This window comes from Enhydra lutris, unplaced genomic scaffold (assembly GCF_002288905.1).
Source record: "Enhydra lutris kenyoni isolate GAN:26980312 unplaced genomic scaffold, ASM228890v2 scaffoldscaffold30, whole genome shotgun sequence".
Taxonomy (NCBI): Eukaryota; Metazoa; Chordata; class Mammalia; order Carnivora; family Mustelidae; genus Enhydra; species Enhydra lutris.
This window is the reverse complement of record NW_019154114.1, coordinates 390,934-396,806: the sequence shown is the minus strand read 5'-3', so window position 1 is coordinate 396,806 and position 5,873 is coordinate 390,934. Positions and strand designations below refer to the sequence as shown.

The 5,873-nt window shown below is 36.8% G+C and overlaps 1 pseudogene; it reads left to right on the top strand.

Annotated features, from left to right (window-relative positions):
- The first annotated feature begins 2,475 nt into the window (after positions 1-2,475).
- Positions 2,476-2,982, top strand: LOC111153051 (annotated as a pseudogene).
- Positions 2,983-5,873: the final 2,891 nt, after the last annotated feature.

Here is a 5,873-nt window from a genome sequence, read left to right as displayed (position 1 = left end):
AGGGAGGCAAATGTGTGAAGGCCTCAAAGCAGCTTCTCCCAGACCTCCCATCCTCTAAATGTTCTTGAAGAATCACAGAATGTACTTTTTTTTTTTAATTTTTAAATTTTTTTATTAACGTATAATGTATTATTAGCCCCAGGGATACAGGTCTGTGAATCGCCAGGTTTACACACTTCACAGCACTCACCATAGCACATACCTTCCCCAATGTCCATAACCCCATCACCCTCTCCCTCCCCCCCTCCCCCATTAGTTGTGGTTCAAGCCTTTGTCTGCATGGCCTAGGAGGATATGTTCAAGGTCATCAGGGCACCATAGTAGAGCCATTTCCTTATACTAACAACTAAGAATTGAGACAGAGTGTTGGGTAAAAACTTTTTCTGATAGCATTTTAGAGGTACTTTTTCTGTTGAAAATAGAGGAGCAAAGGATGATGCAATGGCCACAGTCTCTATTTGTCCCAAAGCTTAAATATATAAGCAGATTACATATGTGTTACATTGTTTATATATATCAAAACCTCCAGAATATATATTTATATGTGTGTGTGTGTGTGTGTATAAAACATATCTTTTTGAGCCATCTCTATATCTATGATAATGATCTTGTTTGGTCAAATAAAAGAAAATGATCTTTAATGTATTCTGCTTAAAAATAAAGAGAATTACCTGTATTGAGAATCTTCTGTGTACCAGGCTCTCTTGCTAGGCAATTTGAATAGGTTGTTTCATGTACTTTATAGCACAACTCCAGTGAATCAATTTTGTACAGCTATATATAGAGGAAAGATCTTAGACTCAGAGTTATTAAGACTTTTTTTTTTAAGATTTTATTTACTTTTTTGACAGAGATCACAAGTAGGCAGAGAGGCAGGCAGAGAGGAGGAAGCAGGCTCCCCACTGAGCAGAGAGCCCGATGTGGGGCTCGATCCCAGGACCCTGAGATCATGACCTGAGCCAAAGGCAGAGGCTTAACCCACTGAGCCACCCAGGCGCCCCCAGAGTTATTAAGACTTTTAACCAAGGCTGCTCATGATACCAGCAGTGGGGGAGCCACGCCTTTTAACAGGCTTAGTTGCCTCTTAAGAAGACACATGTGTCTCTAATTTACCTTAGGAATATTTCGGTGTATGTAGTGCTCTCTCACTAGTGCACAGCGGTTTTTAAAAAGCAGCATTATATGTAGAGGAAGTTAACCTCAGTTACTGGGGAGAGGAGGTTCTAGTGTACCAGTAGATGTCCAAGAGCACCAGGCTCTCAGAGCTAAGGAACACTGAAGCTGAAATGACTGGATTTCATGTTGATTGATGGGTTATCCAGGTCTCTACGTTTCAGTTCCTGGAAATGCCTATATACACACGAGAAGAATGAAAATTATTTTCTTAACATATTCCAAAATAATTTGATTCTACAATAATAAGAGAGAATGTTCTAAACTGGAGTGTATTCAGGGAAGAATGACCATAGTGGTGGGTGCCCCCATCATTGTTATGTTAAATGTCAGCAAATCAACTTAGGGGCACTTAGTTTGAGAGAAGAGACAAAAAGAAACAAATATTTTCAAAGATCTGAGGAAGAGTTTTGTTTTGTTTTGTTTTTTAAAGATTTCATTTATTTATTTGACAGAGAAAGACACACTGAGAAAGGGAACACAAGCAGGGGGAGTGGGAGAGGGAGAACAGACCTCCCGCCGAGTAGGGAGCCTGATGTAGGCTCAATCCCAGGACCTTGGGATCACTACCTGAGCTGAAGGCAGACGCTCAATGACTGAGCCACACAGGTGCCCCCTGAAGGACGATTTTGAAAAAGCTATATACTAACTAGAGTATATATATATATATATATAGTTATATATGTATATATAGTTAGTCAGATCAAAACCAGTGGCTAGAGATTTCCATTAATACTGAGGAAGACATTAATGGTTATATGAACTGTTGGACAGTAGAATCAGTTGCTTTTTATGGCATTCAGTGTCCCCTCAGTAGCAGTGCTTAAACACAAATCTTCCACTGATGTTACATGGGCAAGACTAAATCAAATTGAAATAAGTCTGTATATTCCCAGGTTGATGTCATAATGTATTGATTCTTACTCCTTAGAACAACTTTTTTTATCTAACTCTATATAAATAAAACCCTAGTAATTCTCCAGTATCCCTCTAAAAGCCACTCAATTAATCAAGGACTTCCTGACAATCCAAAATAGGAAGGTTCTTTCCTCTTTCTTGCTATTATTTCCCTGGTAGGAATTAATACACCTACTCTGCAGGAGGTGTTGTATGATCACAGATCTACTGTCAAACTCTACATTCCAAATGCTAGTATTGTTTTAACACCTCTGATGTCTTTAAAGCTCACAAATAGTCAGCAAACATTTACTAAATAAACAGCTAAAATAGCCATTTGAAGCAGAAGGCATACTTCTTACCTATAAAAGAATACTTAAGAAACAAGCTTTGGTAATCCCTTTTATGAAGACGGCTCTGAAAGCTAGGAAAGAAGCCCCTGTCCCTCCCAAAGCTGAAGCCAGAGCAAAGGCTTTGAAGGCCAAGAAAGTGGTGCTGAAAGGCGTCCACAGTCACACACACACACACACACACACACAAAAAAAAAAAAAAAAAAAGATGTGCACGTCACCTACATTCCAACAATCCAAGACTCTGCATCTCCAAAGGCAGCCCAAATATCCTATAAAGAGCACCTCCAGGAGAAACGAGCTTAATTACTATGCCATCACCAAGTTCCCCCAGACTACTGAGTCAGCCGTGAAGAAAATAGAAGACAACAACACACTTGTGTTCATTGTGGATGTCAAGGCCAACAAGCGTCAGATCAAACAGGCTGTGAAGAAGCTCTACAGCATGGATATGGCCAAGGTCAACATCACGATCCAGACTGATGGAGAGAAGAAGGCATATGTTCCATGGGTCCCTGACTATGATATTTTGGATGTTGCCAATGAAATGGGGATCATCTAAACTGAGTCCAGCTGGCTAAATCTAAATATAATTTTTTTCACCATAAAAAAAAAAAGAAAAGGAATACTTGAAAGAAATAGTCTTCTTTTGCCCCATTTTTAGAAATGTCATGAGATTTGTATAAGAAGAATGATACATTCTTATAAATCTCTAGTTTAAGTACTGTCTCCATTTTCTTTTACCACCAGTGTGGTGGCTTAAATAACACAAATATGTAATCTTAAGTTTCTATAGGTCAGGAGTCTGTTATGGGTCTCATGGGACCAAAACCAGCGTATCAGTAGGCTGGCAACATTCTTTCCTGGAAACTACAGGAGAATCTCTTTTCTGCTCATTCAGGTTGTTAGCACAATTCAGATCCCTTTGCTTGTATGGCTGAGATCTCCTTCTCTTACTAGCTGTAAATTACGGGCTGTTCTCAGCTTCTAGAGGCTGCCACATTTTTTGACAAGTAGCCCTCTTCCTTTATCTTCAAAGCTAGCAATAGTGTATGTGATAGGTTGGGCCTTTCTCAAGCCGCATCTGTCTGATTCATTCTTCTAACTCCCTCCTCCTCTTTAAGGAGTTCAACTGAGCCGACCCAGATATTCCAGGATAATATCCCTCTATAAAAGTCAGCAGTTAGTAACCCTAATCCCATTGGCAACTCTAATTTTCTTTTCCATACAAAGTAGCATAGTCACCAGTTCCAGAGTTAGGACATGAACATCTTTGAGAGACCGTTATTCCACCTTTCAGGAAAAAAAAAAAAAAAGAAAAGAAAGATGTCTTTTCTTTCCTTATTTTTTCAGAAATTTCAAAAGATTGTTATTCAGTCTGTGATATAATTTTATAAATTGCTGGAATTTGTACTTTAGGTACCAAACCTATATACTATGCATTAAAATGGAAAAATTTTACAAGCTTTCATTATCTCTGAAAAACACATATTTGGAGTTATTATAATATTATCAATGATCCTAAATGATTTGGAATTATTGTAATTTTCTAAATATAAGCCAACATATGTGGAGGTTTATTGGGAAACCTCAATATGCTAACTATTTCTTCTAACAAAATTCAGTTTTACTTTAAAAAAAATGTATAATCTTTGCAAAATGAACAGTATTTAGTATCAGTTAATATTAAGTCAGTAAGGCTTTAAACTGTTCATGAGAGTGATCCTAATACTTCACTTTAGAATGAAGTACACAGGCTTTGTGTCTGCTGTTTTCCTTGATGCTTTGATGTTGTTCGTTTAGACTGTATGTTATTAACTAGATAATTGAGTTTGCTGTTTTGTTTGTAGTCGTGATATATTGGATTACCGGCATATCACGCACAAAAAGTGAAATGAACCTAGAGATAATATAGATCTTATAGGATGGTCAGAAATTCATCAATTTAAGCAAGAGGGCAAAGAAGCAAAGATAAATAGATCAACAGAATATATTAAGTAGTTCTTTGTTTTTTTTCTTCCCAATTTTTATTTAAATTGCAGTTAGGTCACATACAGTGTAATATTAGTTTCAGGTAACATTAGGTAGTTTCTTAATAATTTTTCAGGTGAGGTGATATCCTAACTTGAAAGTAAAGTTGTTGTTTTTTCTTTTTTTTTTTTTTAATATTTTATCTTCAGGTTTATTTGTCTATTAATTTATTTATTTATTATGCAGCTCTTCTTGAAAAATATCTTTCCAATATCTATGTTCACAAAATTGAGAATGACAAATCTGGTATTGTCAGGGAATGAAAACTAATGAACTTATATCAATCAGGCATTTGATGAGGTATTACTATCTCACTAAAATTTCCAAATTTTTTAAACATTTGCTAATTTGCTAATCTCCAATATTTTAGATGCATTTTTAGGCATTTTATATGCATTAATTACTGAATTCTCATCATACCTGAAGGATATATATTTTATTATAATTCCATTTTGCACATGGGTAACAAGCCAGAGAGAGTTTCAGAAATTCATCAAAAGTCACACAGCCTGGGTGCCTGGGTGGCTCAGTGGGTTAAGCCGCTGCCTTCTGCTCAGGTCATGATCTCAGGGTCCTGGGATCGAGTCCTGCATCAGGCTCTCTGCTCAGCGGGGATCTTGCTTCCCTCTCTCTCTCTGCCTGCCTCTCTGTCTACTTGTGATCTCTCTCTGTCAAATAAATAAATAAAATCTTTAAAAAAAATTATTAACAAAAAAAAAAAAAGTCACACAGCCTTTAAATGTCAGATTGAAGACTTTAACAATGAAGTACCAATCCTAACCTCTATCACCAAAGTCTTAACCACTAACCTCTATCTTTCCTCTGTTTCCTATATTTTAACAATGATTAACAATGGCTCAGTAAAGTTAAAAAAAAAAAAAAAAAAAAAAAGGACAGAAATGACCAGTACCTTATGACTGGTAGATGGTAGAACCAGGACTCAAACTTAAGCCTGTTTGCCTCCAAAGAAAATGTTCTTTCCATTAAGCTGCCATCTATCTAGTAGATAGAGATAGACAAATAGTTCAGCAACAATAAAACAAGGAAAGAGAAGTATATCATGAAAGGGGCCCAAACCTCTTCTAAGCTATAGTGAATTATGACAGAGTCATTGCAGAATGTCTTCAACCAAAAATGTGGGTCATATTGAGCATCGTGGTGTCTAGACGATTCCTTTTGTCATTTTGGATTGCATCCATAAACCATGTAGACAGATGGTACGGATATGTTTGACTGAGTCTGAGCTGATGGATTTTGAAATGTTTGCTGAATGTTTCCCCATCACAACCATACTCACAGCCCATGACTTGAGGTTTGGTTTCTCAAGATATTGTTCCTCCTCTGATTACATATTTAAAATTAGAACAAGATAATGTTTCCAGTACAAATTTGAACTTATGTCTCTTTTTTTCTGCTTCAATG